The sequence below is a fragment of the Cyanistes caeruleus genome, chromosome 5, assembly GCF_971803275.1.
Source record: "Cyanistes caeruleus chromosome 5, bCyaCae1.hap1.1, whole genome shotgun sequence".
NCBI classification, from domain to species: Eukaryota; Metazoa; Chordata; class Aves; order Passeriformes; family Paridae; genus Cyanistes; species Cyanistes caeruleus.
The window spans coordinates 14575982-14595818 of NC_141705.1; positions in this window are offsets into that span (position 1 = coordinate 14575982).

Genomic DNA, 19837 nt, shown 5'->3' on the forward strand with positions numbered 1-19837 from the left:
CACATTCTAAGGTCTTTCTAGTGATGCAAGACATGTTTTTAATCAGATTTCAAAACAAATAGAGTTTATTATAGAGCTGGTATTTTGGAAAGAATTAGTTCTGCTCTGTCACTTCTGCATCTATTAAATTTTATTCAGTCATCATACAACCAAGAATACTGTATCTTATGGATGTATTTTAAGGCAGTAAAGTGGTGTACACTAGTTGTCCCATTAGTGGAAAGTGTTGAATCTAGTGTATTTCTAAGCACTCCACTCTAATCTTTCTACCTCTATGTATAGAAGACATTAATGTGTTGTTTTAATTTGAGACTCAGATGCTCAGAAAGCTCTCATCAAGAACAATTTCCATGCTGTGAAAGATCGAGGAGATAAAATAAAGCACTAAAAATAAATAATTCAAGACAAATTTTATTCATTATGCTGTGTTTTCTGTGGGCAATGGTTTGTGTAATTTCTCCTACAGTGCCAAACTGAGCAGCATCTTCTTATGATGGAGCTTAGCTTTTTGCTTCACACAAAATGTTTGATTTATGTACTTGAATCCTTTTATCAAGTTAAGTTTAAATCTGTCTGACTGTCTCTCCTTGTTTCTATCACCTTAAAAAATGTGCACAAAACCACTCCCTTCCATGGACACACCAATTCTCAAGCCTCTCTTAAGAAAGGAATACCCCATTTCTATGCTGTTTAATCAAACATATTTTGTTACCTCTGTTTGCATTGCTTGTAAGGAACTTGGAAAAACAGATTTGTTGCCCATGCAAAATAATGAGTTCCTTTGAAGTTGTTAACTTCTGGCCTAGTCTGACCTTCTTCTCACATGAAATTTACCTTGCATGGAGCTTGCATACCTTCCTTTGGGTAGGGAGATTGCATGTGTTTCAAAACATGTCGACTATCACATTTCTGATTTTTATAAGTTAATATGATTTCTAATCATATTAGATCATAAATTATTAGCACTTGCAATATAAAGTAACTCTGTCTTTTTCAAGCAGGGTTCAAAGTACCCCAAATAATTTTGAATATTCAGAGTTACTGATTTCATTCCACTTACTTGTGGCTTCCTTCTTTCGTTCCCCAAGTATTTTTGTCAGGTAGACAATTTTCTGGCACCAAAGGCCATCTGAAGCTTGTTCAGATATGAAGAGGTTCTACAGGGTAAGTCTTTGGCCTAAAGCATATTTCTTACCAGCTAAGTAGAAAACAAAAGGTCCTCTACAACGACAGAACTAGAAATTTTAAGGTCAATAGCACGTTCAAGGCATATGAGGTAGGGCTTGTCAGAGACAGAGCAATACGTGGTGCAGGGGGCTGAGAACTGGTCAAGAGAGAAAGTCAGAGAAACTGGAGTCAAATGACTGAGCAGCAGAAAGCAGTGATGAACATTCATTTTGGGCCTGCTGGTGGATGGTGGGATCTGGATTTCTGTCCAAGACTGTGGCTCTGACTGTTGATTTCCAATATGGTCTGAGAAACAAAACATTGCAAGGTACTAACTGTGTAGACCAGAAAGAAGAATTAATGGCAAAGAGATGGGGTTTTGTCTTAATGAGACAAAGAATAGGATAAAAAAGATTATGCTTTATTCTGTGGCCAATGCCACAGTAATGAGTTTTCTGCAGAGTAAAAGGGAAGTGAGAATGTATAGCTTCTACTCAACAAAAGCTTCTCAAAGACAATCCCATCCTCATTACAGTTTCAACAAAACAGTAACTTTCACTGTCTGTCCAGACAGAGAAAATTAAGCACTTCTAAAGGCTTGCCTCCATGAGGGAAAATGGCATCTAACCAGATCCTGGGGTCACACTTAGGAAGAAATTAAATTACTTCAGCTGGAAGCCTTGCAACAGTCTGGATAGATATGGTGAAAAGCTGGTCTCTTCATTGGAACTGACTCAGCTAAGAATTCTGACACCTGGGTCAAGATAGAAACAGGTAACAGTTTGTGCAGTCACATTCATCCTCCCAAGAGTATTTTTCCTGTGTTCAGTTACTCTTCATCTCTGAGGAAACATGAGATTGTTGGATTTTTGTTGTAAAGATTGTAACACAAGAACAGCCTCAGGATAGTTTCTTTGTCTTAATCTTTCATTCAACCTCTTTAACACAAGCCAATACCTCGAGCAGGACTGCTCCCTTGATACTCTCACTGAAACTGCCTGCATGTTGTCCATAGTGTTTCGTGGTGAACCAGACTACACACAGTAGTCAGAGTGCAAATAAACCCAGTCAAGACCTGCTGGAAAACCCAGCTCTGTAGAAAAAGACCTGGAGGTCCTGGTGGACACCAAGCTGCCCATGAGCCAGCAGTGCCCTTGTGGCCAAGAGAGCCAATGGTACCCTGGGGTGCATTAAGGAGAACACTGACAGCAGGTTGAGGGATGGGATCCTGCCCCTCTGCTCAGCCCTGGTGAGGGACATCTGGAGTGCTGTGTCCAGTTCTGGGCTCCTCAGTACAAGAGAGACATGGAGCTCCTGGAGCATGCCCAGCACTGGGAAATGAGGATGATGAAGGGACATGAGCATCTCTCTTATGAGAAAAGGCTGAGGGAGCTGGGCCTGTTCAGCCTCAGGAAGAGAAAACGGAGGGGGACCTCATCAATGTCTGTCAGAATCTGAAGGGAGGGTGGCAGGAGGATGGAGCCAGGCTCTGCTCAGTGCTGCCGAGCAATAGGAAAAGAGGCAACAGGCAGAGGCTGATTTGCAGGAAGTTTCACCTGAATATGAGAAAGAACTTTATTGTACAGGTGGCCTTGCACTGGAACAGGTTGCCCAGAGAGGTTGTGGAGTCTCCATCACTGGAGATATTCAAGAGCCATCTGAGTTCAATCCTGTGCCTTGTGCTCCAGGATGGCCCAGCTTGGGCAGTGGAGTTGGGTGACCATCTGTGGCCCCTTAAACCTTATCCATACTGTGATTCTGTGAAGAAAAATTCATTTTTCTCTTCCAGTGTAGAAAACAGATGAATATGCAACATTTTGCTCATGAAAAATTTCTTTTCTTGATGGACTATTAAAAGAGTTGGAAAAGTCTACTGGCTTTTAGATGTCTTGTCTCTTACTGACCATCTTTTCTCACTCATTGCTTTCTGTTACATCTGATCCTTTGAGACATGGATGTTCACCTTCTTGATGACAATGGTTGTGTACTGAGAGCTACCAATATTTGTGACTTTACAAATCACATGTTCACCACATGGGTGATGATGGGATCTGCTGTCCAAAATGACAAAGAGTACATCACCCTTGTCTTTTTTAAAACAAGTCAAAGAATAATAATAGAGTTTTTCCTAAAATTCTACAAAACACAGAATTTCTCCCGTGGCATTTTGAGAATTACTGTAATTTTTGGAAAGACTGTAAGCATAACAAAGACATAATTGGGGTTTCCCAACAGACTTAAAAATAGGTCTTGCTAGGGCACAAGTTAAGATTTTGTCTTATTCTAGGATTAAACTGAAAAACATTTCTTAAGACAGAGACTGGGAAAACAGTGTGGTAAAGCAGAATTTACATACTGGACATTGTAATTATAGGACTTGTGCTGTAAGTTTGTCATACAGAACACGAGATAAATCTGTTCTTTTCCATTTGTCTTCAGAAATTGTTGCCTGGAATAATGTGTCCATTAAAGAAACCCCAGTTGAAGAGAGCCCAGAAAAGAACAGTAAAAGTATCAGATAATCAGCCAACATGGCTTGTGAATGCATTACAAGAATATGCTTTTATCCAGGTAGAAGAGCGTAGGATAAATGCGGGGCAAGGTAGCAGTCTTTGAATAACTGAAAAAGTTATTACAAAGAGAAAACAAATTGACTAAACTGGCTTCAAAGAAGATTTAAGTTGAATGTAGAAATAAAACCAAAGAGGCTGGTAAGAGAATCCTGTTCAGTGAGGGAATATAAAAGCAAGTCATGCACACTTAGTCTGGTCAAAGTGTAAGCTTAAGTCTGTTTCTGAGGAGGGAGTAGATGGCTGCTTGTGGTCCCTTCTTCCTGGCAGGTTTATGACTCAAAGTGGCAGCTGGAGAACTGAATTAACAGGCACCTGCCAAAATCACCTCTGGGAAGTGTTTTTCTTATCAATCATCTCAAAATATTGTTGCTGTTGTATCACGCTGATGTGGCATTTACTATCTGTCACTGTCTCAAACTCCATGATTGTTCCTAGAAAAGTCTGTTCTTGGAGGACAATTTTGTTATGATTCCAGAAATCCAAAGGAAGGTGTTGCTTTAAGTTCCGTCAATGCTTATAACTGGTTTTAATCCAGCTTTTGAACCAGCTGAGATATGCCTCTTGCAGGAGTTACTCCTGTACTTGTCAGCAGAGGAAACATGGCATGAACAGGACTGGTGGGCACTCAGCAGAAAAAACAAAGTAGTTAATTCCACAGCTTATCAGGAGGCAGTGTCACGGACCCAGACGTGGCAGTCTAGTGCCTAGTCTGGCAGGTGTGTGCTTCTGATGAGAATCTGTAGTGCAATAGGAAATATGGAGTCTCCTGGTTTGCCTCCAGATCCAACGTTTGGGTAACAGTGATGACCATAATATTAAGCCATAGTTGATTACAGTGATGCACTTATGCCAATTGGTCTTTTCTTATCAACATCTCCCATCGCAAATCTCCACAGAGCTTTATAAAGGAAATTGTATTTTTCAGGCTTTCTAAGCTGGTATGCCTTTTGCTCACAGCTCTATACACTCATGCACCTTTCTGTAATCATTGCTTGCAGTGTTCAGCAAGGTATATAAGAAGAGATAAGGTTTTATTAGGCCAACCGTTACAATTTGTAGAAATTGTTCTCATAGGCAGTAAATTCTTTCAGGCTGACAAGCCCTCAGCTGGTTCTGAGGAATAAAGACTTTTTCCTTCAGATATGACACAGAAATTCCGAAGTATCTTTAGTCACCATTTTTCAAAGTAATGTCAAGGCAATATTTTAAAGGCATTATTTTGTGCTTTCCCAGGTAGTGGTTTTCTTTATCTGAAGGTTATTCAGACTGATAATGTACGCTTGACCTTTGGTTTGGGAATGGAGAAAGTAGGGCCAATGCCTCCCATCTGTATTTACTTCTCATTAGCATTTCTTTCTAAATCACTCACAGGTCTAGTGCTGCTCTAACTGTTGAGAAAAGACAGGCTGGAGAAATCAGCAGTGATCAGGGAAGCACTTAAAGGTGATGGGCTGATGTTTCAAAAAGCACTTGCATAAATAAATCTGCATCAGAGGGCAGAAGGGAAATGAAGCTCAAAACCTGTCTGTCTGCCTGCACGTCCCAGGCCCACGGCCGTGCTACTGCTAACTGGGAACAGGCAGAAGTGATTTTGCTTTTCTCTCTTCTCTTTGGACATGCCAGGGGAAACCAATGAGTCCATTCAACAGAAAACCTGGTGAACACTGGCAGCAAGAGACATTCATTTTTCCCAGGAGATATCAAATACTGAAAGATCAGACTAAAACTTAACATGCCCTCAAGCCCTGCTGATGTCTCTGACCTCCTGGGTTCTCCTCCACCAAAGTCACTGCTCAGCTTCTGGCATGTAAAGCACTTTGCAGGAAAGTTGTTTCAACATAACTTTTCATATCCTTTACAAAGCTGGATATTTCAGGTGGTAGAGCAATGCATTGAGGTCTCTGGCTACATAAAGCCATCAACCCTTTCCAGATGTTGAAGCAACAGATAGAGGCAAGTGAGCTTGGAACTGCTACATACAGCAAAACACTGTGGAAAATGCAAATGGAATGGGAAATAAGACATGATCAGGGACAATTCAAGTATGTATGACAACAAAATTATTATTAGAGCAAAAGCCAGGTGAAGGAAGGTGATTAATAATGATGGTAGTGTGCAAGTGGAAGAGAAGTAGGAAGCAGGAGGTGCAAAGGACCAAGGGAAAATTATTGGGATTGTTCTGCAAGCTGGCATCATGCTAGAAGTAAAGGGGTACTCTAAAGACAGCAAGAATAATTTAAGTAAAAAAAAATAAAAGAAAGATTTTCAAATCTGGACTGGAAGAAATTAATCTGATTTGGAGAGCACCAGATATCAGCAAATTAAGCAATCAGGTAGCAGAGCTGATGTAAGCATGCCATCGATTAGACCCAGCATTGATATCATTCTGACCACCATCACAGAGCAGGATTTCAGTTGTCTGAATTCCTAAAATATTTCCTTCAGGCTGTACATGATTCTGCATTTAAACAAAAAGAGCAGGCTTTATTTCTTTTTTTTTTTTCCTCTCTCTTTCCTGAGCTTTGAAGTAAGGTAGTCACTTCACTTAGTTTCTCTCCCATGTCTCACTTCTGGACGGCTTTTAAAACATACTTTCAAAAGTACTGAGGTTTAATTATCTGACACGGTTCCCACTGAAGTCACCCTTGAAATTCCCCTTAGCTTCAGGTTTTAAACAAGATAATGAATAGGGTGAAAAATAAGTACAAGATATGTGAAATTGAAGCTATAACCAACATGGATTTTAATTTCAGTTTCAGTAGAACAAGTTTTAAAATAAAAATAGAAGCCACAATCCCCATTTCCTAGATGGCTGCCTGCCTGGATGCTCAGATTCCTGGTCATTCTGATATTGACATTATGACCACTTATTTGCTCTCTGCCAGTCAATCAAATACAGAAGAAAAGGTCTTTATTTAAGTTCAGGAGAGAATGAGACATTTTTGTAATAACAAAAAAATTGCAGTGCTGAGCAAACCACTTCCACCAGTTCCCTTTTTTTTTTGGTCTACTTCTGTTCACATGTGTCCTGGCAGATGTAAGCACAATTTTGTGGGGCAGAAAACACATCAAAATAACAAACTACTATTTTGATCAAAACAACATTTCATTGTGCAGCACCCTTCAAAGGACAGGGTTCTTTCCTTCCCTGCTGTTTTAATGTCATTCACCCACACAATATTGATAGCGATAACTGCGAGATACGTTAAAACAGAGATAATAGAATAAAAATCCCCAAGCTTTCTAAAAGCTCTGGGTTTCTAACTCTCAAAATAAATGAGGCATCACCCCTGAAGTACAGATGAAACAGATTTTACAGGCAGAATTACTTCCACATTACTTCCACCTTGTTTTTTTTAGTCCATGTTAAAACCTTTTGCAGTTGTATGGCCAGCTTTTATAGCTGTGATGAGACACCCACCTGCTCTTTTCAAATTAATTTTCTCTCATTACTAACAAGCAGACAAGAAGTTTGGGATGCTTATGGATGATTGCATATGGGCATTTAAAGGTACAAGAAACATGGACATAAGTTAGATTCAGTACCTCTGGTCCTTTTGGCTACTTGTGCTTATCAACCTAAGGAGATACATATTCTTCATGAAAAGTTTCATCTGTCTGCTGTGAACCATGAATTAAGAGAGGAAGACAGACTTCTGTCATGGAGGTGTTGTGAGTCAAGGAAAGGAGAAGCCCAAAAACCTGCTAGACCGTGATTCTAAACGAGAGAAGTTAATGTGCTGGATGATTTTTTCTTCTTTTAAAATATATGCAAGGAACTATAAAAACTCAATAATGAATAGGCTGAATAAATAGTTGCACACAGGATTCATGCCATTGCCTCATTAAGGCATCTGCTGATATTTACCAGCTCACAATGGCAGAGTTAATGCAAACTGTGTAATTTCTTTCCATATTTCCCTTCCAAATAATAGACATTACTCTTAATGGGAATATCACAGAAATGAAAAGCCAATAGAAAGTGAAAATTTCACAGTATTATGGTGTTAACGCAGTGTCAGCACCAATTTAAAAGTGTTTCCATTTAAAATTTAATGAATATGGTCAGACACTAGAAAGAAGTACAAATGCTGTGCTGGTCATGCAATGTCCAGTTTTCTTAATTGGCTTCAGGCCTGATTTAAATTCTGTCCAATTCAATGGCACTCCTTCCAGTCACTTCACTGGATGGTGCCTCTGGTACTCAGTGCTCCAGTGCTATGTGCCTAGGAAATATATTAGATTAGTGGTAAAAGTTGTCATGTATCCAAGGGGTCATTTACTTCTCTCTCATGTAAAGAGAGGGATTTTTTGAACATGAATAGACTGGGTTTGTGAATATTAAAAATTACTGTTATGCACTTCATAATTTATCACTCAAATTGCACCTTCAGCTATATTAGGTATGCTCAAGGATCCTCAAAGACTGTGTGATTAAGTACTCAGTAAGTTTGCTAAGAGCTTGGCTTCTCATTTCCTCACATCTGGAAGGATCATTTACATTCATCAGATTTGTAACTTATTTCTAGAATATTTGCAAGGTCATAACATCTAGGAGTCTGAAGTTACACACCTGGACCTAAAGTTTTTAATGGTTCATAGGCTCAGAATAAAAAAATGTCATGCCTCTCTCAAGCAACTTATAGTCCATGGAGAAGTGAGAGAATAACTGGATACAGGAGGTTCAGAAGTGTGTTGCTGGTATAACAGGCAGGAGCCTCAACATTTCAGCAACAGACACAATTGCCAAATCTCTGGTTTGTTTTAATGTTACTGACATCATGGCAAAGGTGCTTTTCTGAGAGGGCTTGAGGGAGCTCGGTGAAGGAGCTTTAGGGCTGTGTTCAGGGAGCACCTCTGTGCCTGGGAATGACAGCTCCAGGTTGAAAGCCTACCAGGAGATGGATTGCAGGCTGGCAGCTGGAGTGATCCGAGTGGGGAACAAGCCTTCCAGCAGCGTGGAAGTAATGATAGATTAAATTGTTTTTAAATCATTTGAGACCCTCAAGTCTCAAAGACACTCTGTGATTACAAATAATCCTGAAAGGGCAAATGCTGAACATAAAGCTGGCAATAGTGCTTCTGGAGGAGGCTCAGCATGCACTGTGGCTTCCACTGATGCAAGTCTGGTCAGCTTGTTTGTCCTCGGCAAACGTTTCCTTTCCTGTCCCACTTCTTGTTTTCTTTAATCATTAGCAAATTAAATCAATTTAATACAGTGAATGTATTATTTTTTAAGAAAATAGACTTTCTCCTGAATATTAATGACAGTTATTACAGTTTTATTTGAACCTGACTTGATTTTATTTTTCTGATGTTTGTTTGATCATTAAAATGTAGGCTAGATGGAATGTAAAGTGAAATCAGCAGTGTACATTGAATTTAAATGTATTTTCCCTTTTTAACAAAAGTTTTTATTTGTGATCATGGGAAAAAGGCAGCTCAAAAATCACAATATAAGTCATATGCTGAAAAAGGTATTTGAAAAGCAAAAATTATGTATTTCAGAAATTCCTGTGCATATCCTGCCAATTTTGACCTCTGTAATCTTCACAAAACCAGATTTTACATAGCTCCACACCATATATATTTTCAGATTGTTACAGATGACTCCACTCCCAATCCTAGTAAAGTCTGCACCATTCCTTCTCCATACCTTCTCCATTCCTTAGGCCAAACCTAAAAAATATTGCTCTGAGTTGTATGGGAAATGAACCTGACTCATGGTTATTCACTCTGTAAATAGACCATTAACTCCGAGGCAAGGATTCAACATAGATATATGTAGTCATTTTTATGCTTTTGGTATTATAATTCATGTGCCTGCTATGTAAGCAAATGTACAGAAAAATGCATGGACATATTTGAGGAAATCCCTGACCTTCTAAAATGAATGGGAATCTTACTGAAGATGCAAGTAGAAATAGGTCTCTCATTATTCCTTAAGCTGATTACCACCAGTCATACTGGTGACAGTTTGCCACCCTCCTAGTTTCCCTGGAAAAGCAGAATTGATAGATATCTCTTCCATTACCAACAACATCACAATTCTGATGTGATTTTAAATATGTTTAGCCATCATTTCCTTCTCCTGGTATGATCCTGGTGCATGATAAAAATAATTAAGTGTTTAATGAAGTTGAGAGAATGATACCCTAGGCAGAGATTTATGTATTAAGCTTTGAGCAATAAAGAGAGGGTCTAGCTCTGATAGAAAATATATACCTGTAATTTGTTAATGACTTAGTGGAAATTGTGGCTGCTTGATCTCTTACATGGCCTCCACTTGGAGCTGGCCCCTTAAAAGTGCTAGCTTGCCAGGGCTGAGAGAGCAAGCAGTTTGTGTAAACCATTACCTATGCAAACTCGTCATTTTGGCTGACAATAAGAGACAGTGGGAAGAAAATAATTAGACTAACCATGCTGAGTGTCCTCATCAAAGGACAAAAAAATCAAACCTAGAAATATGAGTGGTTTTTTTTAATTATTATTATTTTTAGCTGTAATCTTCAGACTAACAGAAAAAGAGGCAATGAGAAAACAAGGATTTATGTCAGACTGGAAGTCCTCATTATCAACCCTCTACCTTGAGATAGAAAAAAGAATTCTTGCAACTCGATTCTTCACAAGTAAACTCTGATTGCTAATTATTTGCTAAATTTCCTGCTGATGTTCCCTGAGTGTAGGCAGCCTTGATGAAAGTTTCTAATGCTTGTCTTGTCAGCAGGAGAGAAGAAAAAGTGGGCCAGATTATTTCAGAAAGGGCCCTCACTGCTCATCACTTACATTTTCACTGAACATGCATTGACACTTGTCTGCCACCAGCTCCAGCATCCCCTCCACCTTCCTTCATCATGGACATTTGAAGTACAGCTGCTCAGGTTCTCTACAAAATGAATGGCAATAAAAAACTCTGAAGAAAACCAAAAGCTGATATCACGTCACTCATTTTCTACCATCTCAAGAATAGAGGAAAACTTGCATGTCAGAAAATTATTGTAATAGGTACAGTCAGTTTTACCTGTCTATCACCTCTCCTCACACTCATCAGCCAACTAAAAGTAATAAATTATCGCTGCCCAGTCTTATTTGATCTTTGGTGTTCAGATGTTTCCCAGCATGTGGCTATCTGGAGAGCTGCTAGGACAGTATTTCCAATACCTCTGTAACAGTACCATGTATCTATCCAGAGAGAGGCCTGTGGCATCAGACAGGTCAGTTTGCAATGGCATTGAATGATAACTGCAACGTTGCATAGGAGAAAAATTGCAGAGGAGGAGCAGGGACTGGAATCTGGGTTCTCTGTGCCACAGGGAGGGCTCTGTACTAAGTACATTAATAATTGCACCTGGCCTCCTTTTCCTTCCTGATTACTATTATTCCATGTAATATGGAAGGGCTTTAATGGGAGGAAATTAGAGGACATTTCTTGTCCTCCTCTCATTTTATGTCAACTACCATAATTAGGTGATGGTCTTACGGCTATCCTTTTTTGGGAAAAAGAAGAATCATTGTTTTGGGGGTTGTGTGAATCATCAGTGAGGCAGACTTAACACCCATAAACCCATGGGCTCTGCTGGAATGCACCCATGAGGGAGCTGAGGGAGCTGGCAGATGTTGTTCTGCTGCTTTCCATAATCTTTGAAAAATCATGGAGAACGGGAGAGGTGTCTGATGGCTCAAGGAATGCCAGTGTTACCTCTGTCTTCAAAAAGAGCAAGAAGGAGAACCCATGAAACTATCAGCTAGTTAGCCTCACCTCCATCCCTGCAATGATTATGGAAAAGGTCATCCTGGAGGTCATCACCAAGAATATAAACAAAAAGAAGGTCACCAGGAATAGTCAGCATGGACAGCCTTATGTGATGACATGGCAGGATGAGGAGAGAGCAGTGGATTTGTCCACCTTGACTTCACAAGGGGTTTGCACTGTCTCCAGTGATATCCTTCAGGTGAGCTCAGGAAATGTGGGTTAGATGAATGCACAGTGAGCTGGCTGAATGGCGGAGCTCAGACAGGTGTGATCAGTGGAGCAGGAGAAGTAGTCTGTAGCATTCCCCAGGGATAAATTGTGAGTCTAGTCTTATTCAATTTGTTTATCAACAACCTGGACAATGGGAGAGGATGTACTCCCAGCACGTTTTGTGGTGGTACAAAACTGGGGGAGTGGCTGAAGGCTGTGCTGCCATTCAGTGGGACCTTGAGAGGCTGCAGAGTTGGGCAGAGGGAAACTGATTGAGGCTCAGCAAGGGCAAGTGTAGGGTCCTGCACCTGGGGAGGAATAACCCCAAGTACCAGCACAGGCTGGGGACTGACCAACTAAAGAGCAGCTCTGAATAAAACTCACTATTTTTCCAATTCAAATAACGTTGCATCTTCACTGCATCTGAGAAACAGACATATACATAGTTATACTATCCAGGTACGTTTGAAGACCAAATAAAAAATATCTGAAAGGAAGTTTGTCATTGATCCAAGAACAGATTTTTATCATTTTTAAACAGACGAACTTGTGTTTAGTTAAACGTGTTCTTTTTTAAACAGTCTTACTTGTGACTTACAAGGAACTTTTTATAGTTATGTGAAAGCTTCCAAAAATCTTATGCTACCCTAGTAGTTTTTTTATGCCAACAAGATCAGTCGAGATAGATAAAACAAGCAACAAAAATTTATAGCACTCAGGAAGTGTTGAGCTACTGAGAAGTGATGATGCAGTGAATTAATGACTTAGTTTATTATATTTTTTCCTCATGACTTTGCATTAGAAGGGCTAGCTCTACAGACACAATTTTATTCAGATCACATAATGTTCAGTGCATTAGGTTTAATGGGCCTACTTCAAATGAGATTAAAGAAGTCATATTTTAAAAAAAGTATGCTGGAATGATTAAAAATGCCTAACTTATTTTTATTTTCCTTAGTTTTTATGTCTAGAGTTTCTTCTGCCATGAGAATTGGAAGAATTACTTTTTTTCCCCTAGTTAGTATAATTTTTGAGGTTTTAGAATACTGTGCTTTCTTTAAAAGAAACATATCATGTATTCTGATCCTTCTGAAGTATTTGAAATTCAGTCCCCTACAGTGCCAGTATTTATTTTCTGGATTATTAGATTATTTCCAAGTATCATACCATGAAATAAAAATGTGTAACACTGTTCAGTATATAAACTTAGTGACACTAGGAGTGAGAGAATTGGGACTGCAGTTAAACAAATAAACAATGAAAACTTGTGACTATCTCACAATGACCTGTTGATGGGTTATGTTAAACTTCTGGGTAAGTTCCTATTCCTCCTTCTGCACGCATCTCATTTATCTCTATTCTGGAGGCCACGTTTGAAACTAACATAGCTTTCACAGAATCAGAAGGTTTCATGGATGGTTTCCAATGTTTAGCATGAGACAGGTGGTGCTTAAATTTATGATTAAACAGCTTTCCTCTGGAAAGATTTCCTTGAAAACTTTAAGCTAGAAAGTGCTGCAACTTTGAGGAGAGAACAAAAGAATGGGAATTAGTTATTTTAGAAGTTTTCTTAGAGATGGAGGCTTTTCTGTCATGTGACTGAAACCCAAGGTCTAAAATTCAGACATAGTTTTTGCCCTAAAGCTTCATTCTGCTGCAAAATGCTCTAACTGAACACCTCTGTCAGAAGTTTTGGGCAAAGAAAGAGCATCATTGTGATCCATCTTTGCATCAGCTTTGTACTGCATTCTTGAACTCACAATTGAAAATCTGTGTAAGATATTGTAGATGAGCAGCCAGGTTCAAAAGTTACTGGGCTGCTATGGAAATGCCATTAGAACCACTGCTTGAAAAGGCTTAGTGCATCTGCATCTAAAGACCTGCAGCATGGTGCCTGGGATAATCATGCATGCTTAAGAAGATGCCCAAAGTTTTTCAGATCCTCAGAATTCATTCATTCTTAAGATCAAGAAAAACAATAAAAATTTATATATTCTCATAAAAAAAACTAATCATACCTTTTGTGTTCTGTTGATCATTCCTGTAGAGAAGACCTTTGCATTCTGGTGCACCAAAACCAGAATGTTCAGTGTATGTTCCTACACAATGTCCAAAAGGTACTAAAGGGAGAGTAGGTGTTTAACTAACTTTTCCATCCATCTCTTTGAGGCACAGCATGGCCCTGTAAGTCCCCTAGTTCTCTCTCAGTGACCACAGTCTGTTTTGGGGTACCCTTAGGTGCACCTGGGGGACCACATCCATGTGCTTCAACCTTTTGTCTGTGGCACATCTCATCACACAATCTTTGTGAATGCCTGCATCCAAGTGTGGGGCTGAACCTATCCTGAATTTGCAGGGTGTGTTTCTATCAGGATAAGTTTTGATCTCACCTACCATGTAAAGATTTTGTAGTCAATACTGCAAAGAAATTGGAAGGAATCTAATTCTTTTGCTGCTACCAGAGCCTTTTAGTTTATTTTCTTTGCTGCCCAGAGGAGGTTTTGTTCCTAGCTAGGACCTCAGAGCCCATTATTTTTTCCTTGCATTTTTCCCTCAGGGTTGAGCAAAGGTTCAACACTTAAGATGAGGAAAGCCACAGTGTTCTTGGCAGAACTGGCCCACTGCACAGAAGCAAAGTGAGAGGCACAAGTTTGCTTGGTTCATTGCATACAGAGTCATGCCACATTGCAATGAGAAAACTATTGCTGTATCTAAGAGGAGAAAGAAATGACTTCTTAATTTGAAAATGACTTTTCTGTGTTAGGGCTTTGACAGGGAGGATGAAGGACTAGAGAAGATAAAGTGTCACTGCTGAAAAAAATCATTTTGTAAACATGAAATATTGATCTGGCATGTATTGTGTGAGTGCTTGCTGTATGTGTATATTGAGTTCCAAATGTTTCACGTTCAGAAAGCCAAGTTAGAAAAATCACTCACTACACAGAAGTCCACAATCTGGGCTGTCTGGAAAAGCATGAAACATTTATCTAGACAGGAAGAAAATTCTCTTCCATATTGCTGAATAAGATTTTTGTGGCCACGAGTTTTGTGTGAGGAGGATTTAATGCTATCTAAAGTATCCATAATCTGCATTTTTATGGTTAATTAATATAGCTGATCTGACAAGTGCTTTCATTGGAATTTGCCCTTTGTTTTTTCTCTCCTTTTTGCTTGACTTCAATAGAAATTTCTTTTGCAGACCTGAAAATGGGAACATTTATACTCACATCTTTTTATAGCTCCATAATTCAAAGCACTGTCTCTAATAGTTTTTGTTCTCTGGCCACTTTGCAACATTTTTAAGGCTTCCCTATATTCCCAGACTTACATGAAATGGCCATAGTGTAGATGCACAGCAGAGTCAGAAGAACTTAATTACAGATGTGCCATTAAGAGCACATTGATTTTTGCTTAAGAGGATTAATTTGCTTATTATAAATAATGTGGTACAACCTGCTTAAATTTTCAGTTCTACTTGTAGTTTTCACCATTTAAAAAGGATAAAAAAAGTTTAAGATCTCTGTTTTTTGAGGTCTAGTGTTTTTGCTTTCATGCTTGTTTCCGATCACGAGGGTTAGAAAAAGAATTCTGCAAATACAAACATTTCAGATTTGGAAGGAATGAAATCACTCAAGAACTGAAAATTTGAGAAAAGTGTTTCAAGACTTATGAAGAACCACAATGAGCTGGCAATGTACAGTTGAATACAATGCATATGTTTGGGTAAATCTAATTTCCTGAATGATAAAGCCTTTCTAACAGACCACATGAATTTTTCATGATGAAGGTACAATTTTATCACCATCATACAAACACTGATACAAGTCACTGTATGTACAGTCACAATAACACCGGAATCTACAAATTATAAAAATTTTGAAAGTGTCTTTATTGACTTCCTTAGAAATTTTGCTCTTATTTTTATAGGTGGATACAATGATGGAATGATGGTTATCTAGCAATTAAGGCAGCTTTAAGATGGAAGAAAACCCATGTCATCCAAAAAAACATAATCAACACTATAGCAATGACAGTCAAGCAAAGAGAATGTTCTGGTCATGGCTGGGGAGGAGAAGGAGGTTGGTAAAGAATGGAATCCCAGTTGTCAGTGCTTCTCACCCCTAAACAAGAATTATTCTTTCCCCAAAGTGTCGTGATTACAAAAAAAAAATCTTAGTGTCATTCATTTAAAGGATGTAGCACTACTGTTTGCCAAAGCATTATTAAACTTTTCATTCATGAAAAAAGGAATGTTTGCAAAAGTACTAAAGATGATAGCAGCCCCCATTCATGATGGTGAAGAGGTGATGGCAGCTGGGGTTGTGATGGTTCAAGGAAAATTTGCCTTGAGGATGCAGAATATTTCTTCACATAAGATGCCAGAATGCAAAGTCTGTACGAGCATGGATAATCTTAGAAAAGCAAAAACTACCATCTCTCACTGAGGAGTGTCCTGTTCTGCTGGGGATTGAAGCCACGAGGACAGCTTGGTGCATGATGACCTCTCTACCATTGTTCTTATTGCTGACAGAGAGATGAAAGCAATTACACCTCCCTCTGCCAGTTATCACTGCTCATGCACATCCACGAGCCAGGAACTTCAGGCAGCTAGTTCCATCCTGGAGACAGAGCCTTTGTGCTGCTTTTCTGGAGGTGGCACAGCTCCTATCCAGGCACAAAAAGAGAGCTTCATGCTCACTCCCCTGGGAAGTCCAGGTGGAATATGAACCTAAGATACTTCCTCCTCCCTGTTTTACAATTACAGTGAAGATCTGGAGAGGCAACAGTCAAATTATTAATTAGCACTCTGATGACTACATCTGTGTTTTTAAGATTTCATTTTGATTTGCCTGGGCCTGCAGAGTCAGCTGTTAAGTTGTAATTCACCTGAGTTAAGTGTTTATTTGTCTTTTTTTAGAAGAGGGAGAGAAAAGATCTAACAGAATTGGATCTTTGTCATTTGACCTAAGAAAAACTATGAACCTAAAGTCTTCATTCATTGGTGAAGTGTTGAGGCCAATGCTACCAAAAGAAAGGAAAAATCTTTTACAAGTAGGTGATGAGTAAACAAATGCTCCCTAGAAGTGCCAGCCAGATGAACGATGCACACTGACATTTCACACATCCACTTTAAGGAGGAAATTGGACTTGAAGTGTGTCTCTTGGTTGCTAATTGGCTATCACTAAACAGAGCAGGGCACTTCTACCTAACTAATGTATAATTTCATCATAGCTTCACAAAGGAAATGACATTTATGATTGAAAACTGCAAATATACTGTGTGCACAGTAGGTGTTTATTATTGTAGTTGCAATATGTATGGATCTTTAAATAAGTATATTCTTATGCCTTCTCTTTCCAAGGCACTCAGATTCCAGATTGCCTCCCCTGCCCTGCTGATCCCTCTGGATACAAAGCATTCTATTCTGAAGGCAAACTCCTTTGACCAATGCTGTTTAACCCGTGATGGTGCACCCTGCCCACTGCTGTCTTAAAACAGATGTTCACAAGCATCCTTTGAACTAATGACTCCTTCCTGTAGTCAGCTGAAAAAAATCTGAAGTGAAGACTAAAAGAACCTGTCAATTGAAAGCCAAAACACATTTTCCATTCACATTTGGAAATGTGATAGTCCTTCTGCATTGTCTCAAAAAAATTTACTATTGCAATACACATCACCTGGGCAGCTATAGTTTTTTCCCTGGTATTAACAGGATAGCAAAGTTGGGAAGATCCATGGTCAGGGTTTAGGAAACTGTCATTAATTTCTGGATTCTTGGATGAAATTTATAATTACTACTCACTCCCAAATCGGATCTAAAATCTGAGGGAATGACAAATTCCCACCTCTGAGTGGTGATGTTTAAAATAGTTGAGTTAAATTAAGTTATCCTTCGGATAAAACTGAAAAAATATGAAACTTTTCCCAGGAATCTTTCCATGTCCTCATTGCATTAAAAATTAAATCTTTCCACACTCATTTTGTCAAAGAGATCCAAATAGTATTCTTAAAAAAAACAAAAAACCCCATAGAATCCTACAATCATTTAGGTTAGAAAAGGCCTTTAAAATGATCAACTCCAACTATAAACCTAACCATGTCCCTGAGTGCCCCATCTACTCCACCTACATGTCCTTTAAATACCTTCCAGCATGACAACACCCCATGGCAGTTTGTTCCAGAGCTTGATAACCTTTTTGGAAGATATTTTTGCTGATATCCAATCCAAATCTTCTCTAGCATAGTTTGAGGCCATTTCCTCTCATCCTACTGCTTGCTGTCTGGGAGAAGAGAGCAGCCCTCACCTGGCTACAGCCTCCTTTCAGGGAGTTGTAGAGAGCAGCAGGATCTCTTCCCAGCCTCCTTTGGCCAGGCTGAACACCCCCAGCTCCTTCAGCTGCTCCTCACAGGACCTGGGCTCCAGCCCTGCTGCCCTTCTCTGGACTCTCTCCAGCACCTCAATGTTTTCTTGTCATGAGGGGCCCAAAACTGGGCACAGGATTTGAGGTGTGGCCTCACCAGTGCCCAGTACAGCAGCACAATCACTGTCCTGGTCCCACTGGCCACACTATTGCTGATACAATCTGGGATGCCACTGGCCTTCTTGGCCACCAGGGCACCCACTGGCTCATGTTCATTCACTGTCAAACAGCTCCCCCAGGTCCTTTTCTGCTGGGCAGCTTTCCAGCCACTGTCCCCAGCCTGTGGTGCTGCCCAAGGGAACACCCTGAGGTTGTGCCAGGGCAGGTTTAGGTGTTAGAATAAGGTTCCTCACCCAGAGGGTGCTTGGCTCCTGGAACAGGCTCCCCATGGAAGTGGTCACAGTCCCAAGCCTGACAGAGCTCCAGAAGCATTTGGACAACACTCTCAGGCACACGGTGTGACTCTTGGGGATGGTGCTGTGCAGGGACAGGAGTTGGACTCAATGATCCCTGTGGGCTCTTTCCAACTCAGCTGATTCTGTGATTCTGTGATTCTGTGATTCTGTGATTCTGTGATTCTGTGATTCTGTGACTCAAGGGGAGGACCTGGCACTTGGACCAGTTGAATCTCATGGAACTGATTTAATCAATGCAGCTTGTTCAGATCCCTCTGTAGAGCCCTTCTTCTCTCCAGCAGATTGACACTCACACCCAGCTTGGTGTCATCTACAAATGGGCAGAGGGTGCACTCAATCCATTTGTTCAGGTCATTGATAAAGACATGAAAAAGGACTGGTACAAATAGGGAGCCCTGGGGACCATGCTGATGGATATAAGTCCACCCAGCACCACTCTCTGGGCCTGGACAGCCAGTCTGTTTTCCACACAGGAAGAGTACATCCATGAGAGCCACAGGCAGCCGGTTTCTCCAGGAGAATGCTGTAGAGACCCACTTCAGCTGTGCCCCCACCTGTCATTCTTTTACAGGATATAGAAGTTCCAGGCAAAAAAAATAAAGGATATACTAAGGGCTTGTGGTGAATTCACAGCAACATATGGGCCATTCCAAATAAATTCTATCTGATTTTTCATGAGACTTTTCTTCCTAATCTGGAATGGGAGAACTTTGGAATCCCAACATTTTGCAAAAAGGGGAATTTTGTAATGCCAGACTAGAGTTACAAGGATAGCAATATTTGTTATTGTAAAACATGGAAATAAAATATTGTAAAATGTGGAAATAAAAATTCCTAATATCTGGAATGTCACCATGAATAAACTCTTTCATCAAGAACAAAAAGTTTTCACTATAAGCATTGTAACAGGGACCTGCATGGACCAGTTACATCCTCATACTTACATTCAGTATCCCATTGCTCATTTACATTGAAATTAATCAGATTTACTCTCAAATCCTTATCTCCAGCACTGATTCCTAACAATACATCATTTATACACTTGATTTTTCCTTACTTAACTGAGCTTAGGAATTCAAATTCTCAGATACTTGAATTTACAATTCATATACGTACGACACTTTTGATGAACATCATTAAAATGCTTGTTCTTTTTAATCAATTGCTCAAAAATCAGCATGCTCTTGAGCTGTAACACTCTGTTCCCCTTTGCTTGGGCAGATAAAACTACATGGTACACAGAGTATGTAATTATTTACATGCTTATATCAGAAATAATTTTCTAAAGAGGTTAT